This window comes from Bos indicus x Bos taurus, chromosome 24 (genome assembly GCF_003369695.1).
Source record: "Bos indicus x Bos taurus breed Angus x Brahman F1 hybrid chromosome 24, Bos_hybrid_MaternalHap_v2.0, whole genome shotgun sequence".
Taxonomy (NCBI): Eukaryota; Metazoa; Chordata; class Mammalia; order Artiodactyla; family Bovidae; genus Bos; species Bos indicus x Bos taurus.
Window position 1 is genome coordinate 340,702 of NC_040099.1, and position 15,850 is coordinate 356,551.

At 40.1% G+C, this 15,850-nt stretch overlaps 1 pseudogene; it reads right to left on the reverse strand.

Annotated features, from left to right (window-relative positions):
- Positions 1-14,539: 14,539 nt before the first annotated feature.
- LOC113882853 lies at positions 14,540-15,473 on the reverse strand (annotated as a pseudogene).
- Between the last annotated feature and the right edge of the window lie 377 nt (positions 15,474-15,850).

Genomic DNA, 15,850 nt, shown 5'->3' on the forward strand with positions numbered 1-15,850 from the left:
CAACACATCAAAGCAAAACAAAACAAAAACAAATTGTAGCAACAGTAGCAACAAAAATTGAGTGATTTGCCTACTTCAGAGTTAAAACAGAAAAATCAACTTGGAAAATTTCCTTCCTTAAGTTTTAGACTAATAATAAGAAGCTGCTGCTAAGTCGCTTCAGACGTGTCCGACTCTGTGCGACCCCATAGACGGCAGCCCACCAGGCTCCCCCGTCCCTGGGATTCTCCAGGCAAGAACACTGGAGTGGGTTGGCATTTCCTTCTCCAATGCATGAAAGGGAAAAGGGAAAGTGAAGTCGCTCAGTCGTGTCCAACTCTGAGCGACCCCATGGACTGCAGCCCACCAGCCTCCTCCGTCCATGGGATTTTCCAGGCAAGAGTACTAGAGTGGGGTGCCATTGCCTTCTCCTCTAATCCATGATAAAACCATAGCTTCATCATTTTATGCCCTCTTTATTCTTAATATTTCTTGTTCTAAAGTCTACTTTCTACTTTGTTTTGTATCAATATAATCATGCATGAGATGCTTTCTGCCATTGTATGTTTAACTCAATTCATTATCATAATTGAGATTTCTTTAGAAAGCAGTTTAAGTCACTCATTCTAGAGGCACATGAGTTTAAAAAATGAGTAACATCAATGTAAATTATACTCTACAGCAGCTATAGGAGTTACCAAAAATGAATTGAAATCTAAAGGTAAATAGAGGGGAGGAGCCAAGATGGCGGAGGAGTAGGACGGGGAGAACACTTTCTCCCCCACAAATTCATCAAAAGAGCATTTAAACGTCGAGTAAATTCCACAAAACAACTTCTGAATGCCGGCAGAGGACATCAGACACCCAGAAAAGCAACCCAACTCTTTGAAAGGAGGTAGGAAAAAATATAAAAGACAAAAAAAAGACAAAAGAGGGAGGGACGGAGTTCCGTCCCGGGAAGGGATTCTTAAAAAGAGAGAAGTTTCCAAACACCAGGAAACCTTCTCACTGCCGAATCTGTGCCGAGCTTTGGAAGCACAGAAGGCAACATAACAGGGAGAAAAAATAAATAAACAATTAAAACTCGCAGATTGCGAGCCCTACAGTAACTCCCCCAGCGGAGAAGCAGCGCAGACGCCTGCACACGCCATTAGCAAGCGGGGGCTGGGCAGGGAGGCGCGGCGTGGGCTGCATCACTTAGAGTAAGAATCTGGCCTGAATACCCTGAGCGCTATCTGAGCGAAATAATTTGGGCTAGCAAACCAGACTGTGGGATATCTACCACGCGAAAAGCCAGCCTCAACCTAAGACACCGCCAGGCCCGCGCACGGAACAAAGAACTGAACAGAGATAGCCAGCCGGCTGCAGACCTTCCCCCTCCAGTGACAGGCAGCCAGAGCCGGGAGGGGGCAATCGCAGCCCCAGAGAGACATTATCTATAAAACTGTAAGCAGGCTTCTTTGCTAACTAAAACTGCTTGGGGGTCTGGATGGTTAACATCTGCCTGAGAAGGTGCGCCGGTTTTACACCCAGATAACCGAGTGGCGGGGAGGCGATAAGTCGCAGTATTGGCGCTCGCCAAACACCTCATCACCTGAGCTGCTCGGACCTGGGAAGAGCACAAAACGCAGGCCCAACTGAGTCTGCGCCTCTGAGGACTACCCAAGTGCCTGAACCTGAGCGGCTTGGACCTGGGAGGTACATGCAGCCCAGGGCTGGCCTCAGATTGTTCTCAGCGGAACAACCTAGAGCCCAAGCAGTGTGGTCAGAGAGGCTACACGCGCCGTGAGCGGGGGCAGACCCAGTGTGGCTGAGGCACTGTGAGCGCACGCCAGTGTTATTTGTTTGCAGCATCCCTCCCTCCCTCCCCACAGCATGACTGAACAAGTGAGCCTTAAAAAAAAAAAAAAGTTTCCTCCACTGTCCCCTTTGTGTCAGGGCAGAAACCAGACACTGAAGAGACCAGCAAAGAGAAGAAGCTATAACAGAGGGAAACGCCCTGGAAGCTACAGGCAATAGATGAAAACCCTGTGGTTACTACGGACTACATAGGAAGGGGCCTATAGATCTTGAGAAATATAAGTCGGACCAAGGAACTAGCCAAAAATGAACTGAACCCACAATACTCACAACAAAACCAGAAAAAGTCCTAGATATATTTTTACTATTTTTACGATCATTCTTTCTTTTTTTTTTTAATTAAAAAAAAAATTTTTAAGTCCTCTATTGTTCCTTTAATTTTCACTTTTATAACCTATTACTTTGCAAAAAAAAAAAAAAGAGAGACCCTATTTTTTCTTCTTCAGCAAACTTCATATATATATATTTTATAATTTTTTGACATTGTTTTTTTTTTTTTCTTTTCTTTAACATTGTATTTTTGAAATTTCAAACTCTACTCTAGTTTTTCAATTTTAGCTTTTTGGTATATGTTATCAATTTTGTACCTATAGTTTTTTTTTTTATAATTTCTGTGACTTTTTTTTCTCTGTTTCTTTCTCTTCTTCTTTTATATAACATTGTATATCTGAAATTCCAAACTCTACTCTAGATTTTTAATTTATGCTTTTTGGTATTTGATATCAATTTTGTACCTGTATTTTCTTTATGATTTTTGTGACATTGTTTTTGTTTGTTTGTTTGTTTTCTCTCTTTATGCTTCTTCTTCCTTTTTTTTAACATTGTATTTTTGAAATTCCAAACTCTAGATTTTTAATTTTTGCTTTTATGTATTTGTTACCAATTTTGTACCTTTAAGAACCCAATCTTCAGGACCCATTTTTCACTAGGGAGCGAGATTACTGGCTTGACTGCTTTCTCTCCCTTTGGACTCTCCTTTTTCTCCACCAGGTCGCCTGTGTCTCCTCCCTAACCCCTCTTTACTCTACCCAACTCTGTGAATTTCTGTGTGTTCCAGACAGTGGAGAACACTTAGGGAACTGATTACTGGCTGGATCTGTCTCCCTCTTTTTCATTCCCCCCTTTTATCCTTCTGGCCACCTCTGTCTCCTTCCTCCTTCTTCTCTTCTCTGTATAACTCTGTGAACATCTCTGAGTGGTCCAGTTGTGGAGTGCACATAAGGAAGTGACTACTGCTACCCCACTCTCTCCACTATTGATTCCACCTCATCTCATTTGGGTCACCTCTAACTCCCTCCTCCCACTTCTCTTCTCCATGTAACGCTGTGAACCTCTCTGAGTGACCCTCACAGTAGAGAAACTTTTCATCTTTAACGTAGATGTTTTATCAATGGTGCTGTATAGAAGGAGAAGTTTTGAAACTTCTGTAAAAATAAGACCAATAACTGGAAGCAGGAGGCTTAAGTCCAAACCCTGACTTCAGGGAACTCCTGACTCCAAGGAACATTAATTGACAGGAGCTCATCAAACGCCTCCATACTGACACTGAAACCAAGCACCACACAAGGGCCAACGAGTTCCAGGGCAAGACATACCAAGCAAATTCTCCAGCAACAAAGGAACACAGCCCTGAGCTTCAAAATACAAGCTGCCCAAAGTCACCCCAATACCATAGACTTCTCATAACTCATTACTGGACATTTCATTGCACTCCAGAGAGAAGAAATACAGCTCCACCCACCAGAACACCGACACAAGCTTCCCTAACCAGGAAACCTTGACAAGCCACCTGTACAAACCCACACACAGCGAGGAAAAGCCACAATAAAGAGAACTCCACAAACTGCCAGAATACAGAAAGGACACCCCAAACTCAGCAATTTAAACAAGATGAAGAGACAGAGGAATATCCAGCAGATAAAGGAACAGGATAAATGCCCACCAAACCAAACAAAAGAGGAAGATATAGGGAATCTACCTGATAAAGAATTCCGAATAATGATAGTGAAATTGATCCAAAATCTTGAAATTAAAATGGAATCACAGATAAATAGCCTGGAGACAAGGATTGAGAAGGTGCAAGAAAGGTTTAACAAGGACCTAGAAGAAATAAAAAAGGGTCAATATATAATGAATAATGCAATAAATGAAATTAAAAACACTCTGGAGGCAACAAATGGTAGAATAACAGAGGCAGAAGATAGGATTGGTGAATTAGAAATAGAATGGTAGAAATAAATGAATCAGAGAGGATAAAAGAAAAACGAATTAAAAGAAATGAGGACAATTTCAGAGACCTCCAGGACAATATTAAACGCTACAACATTCGAATCATAGGGGTTCCAGAAGAAGAAGACAAAAAGAAAGACCATGAGAAAATACTTGAGGAGATAATAGTTGAAAACTTCCCTAAAATGGGGAAGGAAATAATCACCCAAGTCCAAGAAACCCAGAGAGTCCCAAACAGGATAAACCCAAGGCGAAACACCCCAAGACACATATTAATCAAATTAACAAAGATCAAACACAAAGAACAAATATTAAAAGCAGCAAGGGGAAAACAACAAATAACACACAAGGGAATTCCCATAAGGATAACAGCTGATCTTTCAATAGAAACTTCAAGCCAGGAGGGAATGGCAAGACATACTTAAAATGATGAAAGAAAATAACCTACAGCCCAGATTATTGTACCCAGCAAGGATTTCATTCAAGTATGAAGGAGAAATCAAAAGCTTCTCAGACAAGCAAAAACTGAGAGAATTCTGCACCACCAAACCAGCTCTCCAACAAATACTAAAGGATATTCTCTAGACAGGAAACACAAAAACGGAGTATAAACTCGAACCCAAAACAATAAAGTAAATGGCAACGGGATCATACTTATCAGTAATTACCTTAAACGTAAATGGGTTGAATGCCCCAACCAAAAGACAAAGACTGGCTGAATGGATACAAAAACAAGACCCCTACATATGTTGTCTACAGGAGACCCACCTCAAAACAGGGGACACATACAGACTGAAAGTGAAGGGCTGGAAAAAGATTTTCCATGCAAATAGGGACCAAAAGAAAGCAGGAGTAACAATACTCATATCAGATAAAATAGACTTTAAAACAAAGGCTGTGAAAAGAGACAAAGAAGGACACTACATAATAATCAAAGGATCAATCCAAGAAGAAGATATAACAATTATAAATATATATGCACCCAACACAGGAGCACCGCAGTATGTAAGACAAATGCTAACAAGTATGAAAGGAGAAATTAACAATAACACAATAATAGTGGGAGACGTTAATACCCCACTCACACCTATGGATAGATCAACTAAACAGAAAATTAACAAGGAAACACAAACTTTAAATGATACAATAGACCAGTTAGACCTAATTGATATCTATAGGACATTTCATCCCAAAACAATGAATTTCACCTTTTTCTCAAGCGCATATGGAACCTTCTCCAGGATAGATCACATCCTGGGCCATAAAGCTAGCCTTGGTAAATTCAAAAAAATTGAAATCATTCCAAGCATCTTTTCTGACCACCAATGCAGTAAGATTAGATCTCAATTACAGGAGAAAAACTATTAAAAATTCCAACATATGGAGGCTGAACAACACGTTGCTGAATAACCAACAAATCACAGAAGAAATCAAAAAAGAAATCAAAATATGCATAGAAAAGAATGAAAATGAAAACACAACAACCCAAAACCTGTGGGACACGGTAAAAGCAGTCCTAAGGGGAAAGGTCATAGCAATACAGGCACACCTCAAGAAACAAGAAAAAAGTCAAATAAATAACCTAACTCTACACCTAAAGCAACTAGAAAAGGAAGAAATGAAGAAACCCAGGGTTAGTAGAAGAAAGAAATCTTAAAAATTAAAGCAGAAATAAATGCAAAAGAAACAAAAGAGACCATAGCAAAAATCAACAAAGCCAAAAGCTGGTTCTTTGAAAGGATAAATAAAATTGACAAACCATTAGCCAGACTCATCAAGAAACAAAGGGAGAAAAATCAAATCAATAAAATTAGAAACGAAAATGGAGAGATCACAACAGACAACACAGAAATACAAAGGATCATAAGAGACTACTATCAACAATTATATGCCAATAAAATGGACAACATGGAAGAAATGGACAAATTCTTAGAAAAGTACAACTTTCCAAAACTCGACCAGGAAGAAATAGAAAACCTTAACAGACCCATCACAAGCACGGAAATTGAAACTGTAATCAAAAATCTTCCAGCAAACAAAAGCCCCGGTCCAGAGGGCTTCACAGATGAATTCTACCAAAAATTTAGAGAAGAGCTAACACCTATCCTACTCAAACTCTTCCAGAAAATTGCAGAGGAAGGTAAACTTCCAAACTCATTCTATGAGGCCACCATCACCCTAATACCAAAACCTGACAAAGATCCCACAAAAAAAGAAAACTACAGGCCAATATCACTGATGAACATAGATGCAAGAATCCTTAACAAAATTCTAGCAATCAGAATCCAACAACACATTAAAAAGATCATACACCTGACCAAGTGGGCTTTATCCCAGGGATGCAAGGATTCTTCAATATCCGCAAATCAATCAATGTAATACACCACATTAACAAATTGAAAAATAAAAACCATATGATTATCTCAATAGATGCAGAGAAAGCCTTTGACAAAATTCAACACCCATTTATGATAAAAACTCTCCAGAAAGCAGGAATAGAAGGAACATACCTCAACATAATAAAAGCTATATATGACAAACCCACAGCAAACATTATCCTCAATGGTGAAAAATTGAAAGCATTTCCTCTAAAGTCAGGAACAAGACAAGGGTGCCCACTTTCACCATTACTATTCAACATAGTTTTGGAAGTTTTGGCCACAGCAATCAGAGCAGAAAAAGAAATAAAAGGAATCCAAATTGGAAAAGAAGAAGTAAAACTCTCACTATTTGCAGATGACATGATCCTCCACATAGAAAACCCTAAAGACTCCACCAGAAAATTACTAGAACTAATCAATGACTATAGTAAAGTTGCAGGATATAAAATCAACACACAGAAATCCCTTGCATTCCTATACACTAATAATGAGAAAACAGAAAGAGAAATTAAGGAAACAATTCCATTCACCATTGCAATGGAAAGAATAAAATACTTGGGAATATATCTACCTAAAGAAACTAAAGACCTATATATAGAAAACTATAAAACACTGGTGAAAGAAATCAAAGAGGACACTAATAGATGGAGAAATATACCATGTTCATGCATTGGAAGAATCAATATAGTGAAAATGAGTAACTACCCAAAGCAATTTATAGATTCAATGCAATCCCTATCAAGCTACCAACAGTATTCTTCACAGAGCTAGAACAAATAATTTCACAATTTGTATGGAAATACAAAAAACCTCGAATAGCCAAAGCGATCCTGAGAAAGAAGAATGGAACTGGAGGAATCAACCTACCTGACTTCAGGCTCTACTACAAAGCCACAGTTATCAAGACAGTATGGTACTGGCACAAAGACAGGAATATAGATCAATGGAACAAAATAGAAAGCCCAGAGATAAATCCACGCACATATGGACACCTTATCTTTGACAAAGGAGGCAAGAATATACAATGGATTAAAGACAATCTCTTTAACAAGTGGTGCTTGGAAATCTGGTCAACCATTTGTAAAAGAATGAAACTAGAACACTTTCTAACACCATACACAAAAATAAACTCAAAATGGATTAAAGATCTCAACGTAAGACCAGAAACTATAAAACTCCTAGAGGAGAACATAGACAAAACACTCTCTGACATACATCATAGCAGGATCCTCTATGACCCACCTCCCAGAATATTGGAAATAAAAGCAAAAATAAACAAATGGGACCTAATTAACCTTAAAAGCTTCTGCATATCAAAGGAAACTATTACAAGGTGAAAAGACAGCCTTCAGAATGGGAGAAAATAATAGCAAATGAAGCAACCGACAAACAACTAATCTCAAAAATATACAAGCAACTCCTACAGCTCAACTCCAGAAAAATAAATGACCCAATCAAAAAATGGGCCAAAGAACTAAATAGACAGTTCTCCAAAGAAGACATACAGATGGCTAACAAACACATGAAAAGATGCTCAACATCACTCATTATCAGAGAAATGCAAATCAAAACCACTATGAGGTACCATTTCACACCAGTCAGAATGGCTGCAATCCATAAGTCTACAAATAATAAATGCTGGAGAGGGTGTGGAGAAAAGGGAACCCTCATACACTGTTGGTGGGAATGCAAACTAGTACAGCCACGATGGAGAACAGTGTGGAGATTCCTTAAAAAACTGGAAATAGAACTGCCTTATGATCCAGCAATCCCACTGCTGGGCATACACACTGAGGAAACCAGAAGGGAAAGAGACATGTGTACCCCAATGTTCAACGCAGCACTGTTTATAATAGCCAGGACACGGAAGCAACCTAGATGCCCATCAGCAGATGAATGGATAAGAAAGCTGTGGTACATATACACAATGGAGTATTACTCAGCCATTAAAAAGAATACATTTGAATCAGTTCTAATGAGGTGGATGAAACTGGAGCCTATTATACAGAGTGAAGTAAGCCAGAAGGAAAAACACCAATACAGTATACTAACGCATATATATGGAATTTAGAACGATGGTAACAATAACCCTGTGAACGAGACAGCAAAAGAGACAGTGATGTATTGAACAGTCTTATGGACTCTATGGGAGAGGGAGAGGGTGGGAAGATTTGGGAGAATGGCATTGAAACATGTAAAATATCATGTATGAAACGAGATGCCAATCCAGGTTCGACGCACAATACTGGACGCTTGGGGCTAGTGCACTGGGACGACCCAGAGGGATGGTATGGGGAGGGTGGAGGGAGGAGGGTTCAGGATGGGGAACACATGTATACCTGTGGTGGATTCATTTTGATATTTGGCAAAACTAATACAATTATGTAAAGTTTAAAAATTAAATAAAAATTTAAATAAATAAATAAATAAATTTCTCTTGCTGTTGTTTTTCTCCTTTGCTTCTAGTTTTTAAGTTCACATAGTAAATAACCTATAAATCCATGTGAGGATGTTTTCTGAAGTCTTATTTTATCTTATTGACTTCCCTGGTGGCTTGTATGGTAAAAGCGTCTGCCTACAACTTGGAAGACCAGGGTTCGATCCCTGGGTTGGGAAGGTCCCCAGGAGAAGAAAATGGCAACCCACTCCAGTATTCTGGCCTTGAAAATCCTATGGGTGGAGGAGCCTGGTAGGCTACAGTCCATGGGGTCGCAAAGAGTCAGACAGGACTGAGAGACTTCACTTTCACTTACATATTATTAGCGAGAAGTGTTTCTTTATACACTTTTTCTTGCTGATCTGAGTACTTTGATCATATCATTTTATTTAACACAAGGTATAAAAAAATAAAGTTGAATGCTTTATCTATATTTCCATGGTCCCGTGATTTATATATTTCTTTTACCCTTCCACAATTCTGAATCATTCTTTCCATTCTATCTGATCAACAAAGTCACCAGATTTGAAGAATATTTATTTTTGATGGCTAAAATTCCTTTTGGAACAAGTTGCCTAGGAAAACTTCATTTAGTTACTAAGTCTAAAATCAACCAAGGAGACTCTGAGCTTCCACTGCAGGGGGGTACAGTTTCCAACCCTGGTCCAGGAACTGAGATCCTGTATGCCTTGTGAAAGTGAAAGTGAAGTTGCTCAGTCGTGTCCGACTCTTAGCAACCCCATGGACTGCAGCCCACCAGGCTCCTCCATCCATGGGATTTTCCAGGCAAGAGTACTGGAGTGGGGTGCCATTGCCTCTATGCCTTGTTAGCATGGCCTAAAAAACAAAAGCAATAACAACAACAAGAACAAGCAAAGTAACCAAAGAAAATATAACAATTCTTACTTTAGAAATTATAAGGAAATTATGACATTTATTGTACAATATGGAACCATGGAATTTTAGATCTTAAAAGATGACCACCACACCCTGTCATTTTTGGTTTACAAATATTACAAAGAATAAAGTGCAAAGTATCTATAATTAAAATCATAAAATTAAGATAAGAGACTTGAGGAGTACTTGAATATTCAGTTACAGAGAGATTTATACTGTAAGTGGAGCTTCCCAGCTGGCACAGTGGTAAAGAATCTGCCTGCCAATGCAAGAGATGCGAGTTTGGTCCCTGGGTCAGGAACATCCTCTGGAGGAGGAAATGGCAACCCACTGCAGTATTGTTACCTGAAAGGTCCAAGGACAGAGAAGCCTGGCAGGCTACAGTCCATGTGGTCACAAAGAGTGGAACATATACGAGCGACTGAGCACACACACACACACTAAGCGAAATTAAAACAGATTAGAAAAAGAAACTCGGCATTGTGTACTGCAATCCCTAAAAAGTCATGTTTGTAGCCTTTCGTCATATTTTCATGTCCACTCTTCAGTTCTTTCGGTCATGATATTGCTGCTGGGAGTTGAAACCTGAATCCCCAGATACACTTGTTAACTGGCTTATCTTTCAGTTCAGTTCAGTTCAGTTGCTCAGTTGTGTCCAACACTGCAACCCCATGAACCGCAGCACGCCAGGCCTCCCTGTTCATCACCAACTCCTGGAGTCCACCCAAACCCATGTCCATTGTGTTGGTGATGCCATCCAACCATCTCATCCTCCGTCATCCCCTTCTCTTCCTGCCTTCAATCTTCACAAACATCACGGTCTTTTCAAATGAGTCAGCTCTTCGCATGAGGTGGACAAAGTGTTGCAGTTTCAGCTTCAACATCAGTCCTTCCAATGAACACCCAGGACTGATCTCCTTTAGAATGGACTGGTTGGACCTCCTTGCAGTCCAAGGGACTCTCAAGAGTCTTCTCCAACACCACAGTTCAAAAGCATCAATTCTTCAGTGCTCAGCTTTCTTCACAGTCCAACTCTCACATCCATACATGACTACTGGAAAAACCACAGCCTTGACTAGATGGACCTTTGTTGACAAAGTAATGTCTGTTTTTTAATATGCTGTCCAGGTTGGTCATAACTTTCCTTCCAAGGAGTAAGTGTCTTTAAATTTCATGGCTGCAATCACCATCTACAGGGATTTTGGAGCCCTCAAAAAGAATTACCTTTAAGTTCCGCCAAAGGCAGAAAAAAAGAGAAATGGGAGGGAGAAGAAAAGGAGGAAAAGTTCAAAGGAAATGGGAAGGAGAAAAGAAAGAAATGTCTTCTTGCTTTTCAGTTTCTTTTCCAGTTTCTCACCATACTCTACTCAGAAGCAAAAGCAGCAGTCTGGCTTGTCCCAGGGACCAAAGATCAACGGGGCCTGTGCCTAGAGGCTGAAACGTGTAGACACCCTTAGAGCTCTGTCTCTTCCTCATGAACTTCACATCAGATGAGCAGAGCACGTCCTCCAACCTCTGAGATTCTGGCAAGGATACTTCTTCCCTGTTGTCTGCACACATAAAGAATGATAGTTTCTTCCTGAAGTTAATAATCATTAAATCAGAGACTGCCCTGGTGATCCAGTGGTTAAGAACACACCTCCAATGCAGGAGCCACAGGTTCGATCCCTGGGCGGGGAGCTAAGATCTCATATGCCACGGGGCAACTAAGCCCACACACTGTAACGAGACAACCTATGTGCTGCAACAAGAGAAGTCCACATACTGCAACTAGAGAGGCCTGCGTGAAGCAACGAAGACCCAACACAACCAAAATAATTAAATAAATAAAATACCATTAAATGAACACATTCTTCATCTCTCCAGGCTTCCAAAATCTAACATCCCATGTATTCAGCCTCACTAGGGATTTCTTTTCCTAAGTGGACCTGCCTCATGTAACACACCATGTACAACATATTCAACATGGAACAATTTTGAACCAATTTACAATCTTAAAAGTCAACATAGTACTTTAAGTTCTAATATTAAGCTCAATATACATACAGTTTATATACCAGTTTTTATTCATCTATCTGATAAAAATAAAGATAACTTATAATACGTAAGTGATCAGATCAGATCAGTCACTCAGTCATGTCCTACTCTTTGCGAACCCACGAATCCAGCACGCCAGGCCTCCCTGTCCATCACCAACTCCCGGAGTTCACTCAGACTCACATCCATCGAGTCAGTGATGCCATCCAGCCATCTCATCCTCTGTCGTCCCCTTCTCCTCTTGCCCCCAGTCCCTCCCAGAATCAGAGTCTTTTCCAGTGAGTCAACTCTTTGCATGAGGTAAGTGATAGTGAGAGGTAAAAGAATAAATAGTTCCAGGCCTCAAAGATTTCACTGAAACACACATGAAGTATCTTCCTAGCGCCAGTGAGTACCTACATGTTGTCAAAATGTAATCTCGGTATAATGTTGAGAGGTTAACAGTAATAACCATTGTTCAAACTTGAGGAAACTGAGAAATTAAGAAGTTTGTGTTACTTGTCAAATTAAAAAATGGGAGTCAAATTGCCTATTCTGGTTTTCATAAACTCCAGTGTAGTGCTTTCTAACGTTAGTATAGACACACACAGAGATGCTTCATTGAGCAAGCGAATTTAATGTAGAAATTTACATAAATCATAATGGAAGCACAAATAAAGTATCAGTGGCACATAAGAGCCAAGGTTGAAGGAAGAAATGAAGTTTAACACATAAAGGAAAGATGAACAAAGGTCATTTCATGAAGACACAGAAAAGAAATGTACACCGAGGTTAGAAGTCCACTTATGAGTCACAGTAAGCATTTAATGCATATTTTTAAAGTAATCCAGAAGAAAGTAATTAAAAGTGAGAAAAAAGGCAAAAGTCAGCAATGCTGCTATTCATAACAATGGTTATTAAATAATTGCATACATAGAGGTACCTGATGGTCTATAGTCCGTGGGGTCCCAAAAGATCCGAACCTAACTTAGTGACTGAACAACAACCAACCAATACATACACATATATAATATATCAATATATCTACATAATATGTAGGTATATACATTTATAAGCATACAGACATGGCTGGGAGATATTATAGGGTTGGTATATTCACTTTATTGTGATAAGGCAAATTAGGCTTCCCTGGTGGCTCAGACAGTAACGAGTCTGCCTGCAGTGCAGGAGACCCTGGTTCGATCCCTGGGTCAGGAAGATGCCCTGCAGAAGAAAACAGCTACCCACTCCAGTATTCTTGCCTGGAGAACCCCATAGATGGAGGAGTCTGGCAGGCTACAGTCCATGGGGTCGCAAAGAGTTGGACACGACTGAGCAATTTCACTTTCTGTTTCCAATAAGGCAAATATCATTAATAAAGCAGGTCAAACACATTTTCAGTGTGCATATGTCTAAGTATGCACACTGAAATATTATGTCTAAGAAATGTACATGTATTGGGACTTCCCTAGTGGTCCAGTGGTTAAGAATCCACGGTCCTTTTCAGGGGACCTGTGCCTGATCCCTTGGGGGAAACTAAGATACCACATGCCACAGGGAACTAAACCCAAACAGCGCAACTAGAGATGTCCGCATGCCACAGAGAAGACCCAGCACAGCCAAATAAAATAAAATAATTTAAAACCTTTATGCAAACCAATAAAAACTAAAAAATACATATCCTAGTTGAAAAATAGTTTAAAATGCTAACCACCATCTAAACCTTCAGTGAGTTATAATCTTTTTCAATAGTAACATCAGGGATGGCAGATCACTATAACTTACACAATAACGAAAAAGTTTAAAATATTGCCAGAATTACCAAAATGTGACATGTGACAGAGACATGAGTGAGCAAATGTTGCTGGAAAAACAGTGCTAATAGACTTGCTTGATGCAGGGTGGCCACAAATCTTCAATCTGTAAAAATGCAGTATCTGCAAAGCACAATACTGTCAAGTGCAATAGACAATATACATCTAGGCACACACACACACACACACACACATACATAAAGAGACAACCAATTATGTGTTAGGGACATTCCTAAGCCTGGCATGCTGCGATTCATGGGGTTGCGAAGAGTCAGACACGACTGAGCGACTGAACTGAACTGAACTGAACTAAGCTATTTTCACTTGACATGTAATTTAATTTCCCTGAAATTTCTGTAATGTTATTATCAATACCTCTATTATTCAGATGTGATAATATATGAAACCCTAAAACCACTGGACATTGCAATGACAAAAACAAAAAATAATAAAGGAAGTAAGAACAAAACAATGAAGAGAATATATATATTTATATTTATATACACATATGGAATCTTATTCTCTGTAAAAACTGACAAAGATGTGTTCCTTATTGTAAAATAACAGGTGTTCAATTGTGAAATGAATCATAGTCCCCTTTATGGATGTTAAAATAAGATGTGATACTTAGTCCATTAAACTCATGAAAGTCTAAGAGAAAATTAAATTTGTGTGTTTTAACAGTCCAGTACACTGTCCAATTTAAAACATTTCATATAGCATCAAAGCAAAGAAGTAGGCTGCACATTTTGAAATAATCAATCCTAAACTTGTAAATTGAAAAAGCACAAAGATAAGAGAATTAAAAAGACTCACTCATAGCTATTCACATCTTGACTGCTCTTTTCACTCCAACACTGAAACGCATCATTACCTTTTCATCAGCCTCCAATTTCTAACCCTGAGTCCTGCTAGGAAAATACTCTCTAGGATAATATTTTGGAGCTCACCACTTTTCTGAGTGCTTCTTTCACATCCTTGTTCCTCAGACTATAGATCAGGGGGTTCAGCATGGGGATCACTACAGTGTAGAACACTGTGGCCACTCTGTCAATGTCCATGCTGTTGCCAGATTGGCACCGGCAATAAATGAAAAGGACTGTTTTGTGAAAGACGATGATGGCAGCGAGGTGGGAAGCACAGGTGGAAAAGCTTTGCACCCTTTGTCTGCAGAGCGCATCCTCAGGATGATGATGAGAATAAACAAGTAGGATGTGAGGATGACCACAATGGTGATAACCTCATTGAAAGCAGCCACAATGTAGAGAACCAACTGATTCATGGTGACATCAGAGCAAGCAAGAGACAAGAGAGGGGGAAGATCACAAAGAAGTGGTTGATCACATTTGATCTGTAGGATGGGATCTGAAGAGCTAAACACAAGTGAATCACAGAACATACAGTAACATTGAGATAGCAACAAGTCACCAACTCCATGCAGAGATTTCGGGACATGGTGACCATGTACAGCAGTGGGTCACAGATGGCCACACAGCGGTCATAGGCCATCACTGCCAGCAGAATGACCTCAGTTACCCCAAATGTGCAAAACAGGTAGAATTGCACAGTGCATTCCAGGAAGGAAATGGCTCTGTCTTCATTTAAGATGTTAGCTAGCATCTTCGGCGTGTTGGTCGTGGAGTAACAGAAATCCACAAAGGACAAGTGGCTGAGGAAAAAGTACATGGGGGTGTGGAGTCCAGAGCTGACCCGAATGAGACCAATCATGCCCAGGTTTCCCCAAACTGTGACTCCAAGATGGAAAGAAACAGCAGGAAGAGGAATCCAAGGGGGCTCAGGGGCATCTGAGAATCCAAGGAGGATGAAGTCTGTCACAGCAGTGCAGTTTTCCTTGTCCATGTCCTCACTTTACCATGGTTGCAGAAAAATAGTAATAGTTATTCTCCATGAGTTCTTCCCCAGTTTAGTTTTGACTGTCTCCTATAAGGGGAGAAGGCAATGGCAACCCACTCCAGTACTCTTGCCTGGAAGATCCCATGGACAGAAGAGCCTGGTAAGATGCAGTCCATGGAGTCTCTAAGAGTCGGACATGACTGAGCGGCTTCACTTTCACTTTTCACTTTCATGCATTGGAGAAGGAAATGGCAACCCACTCCAATGTTCTTGCTGGAGAATCACAGGGACCCGGGAGCCTGGTGGGCTGCCGTCTATGGGGTCGCACCAAGTCGGACATGACTGAAGCGACTTAGCAGCCGCAGAAGCATTCTCCTAAAAGA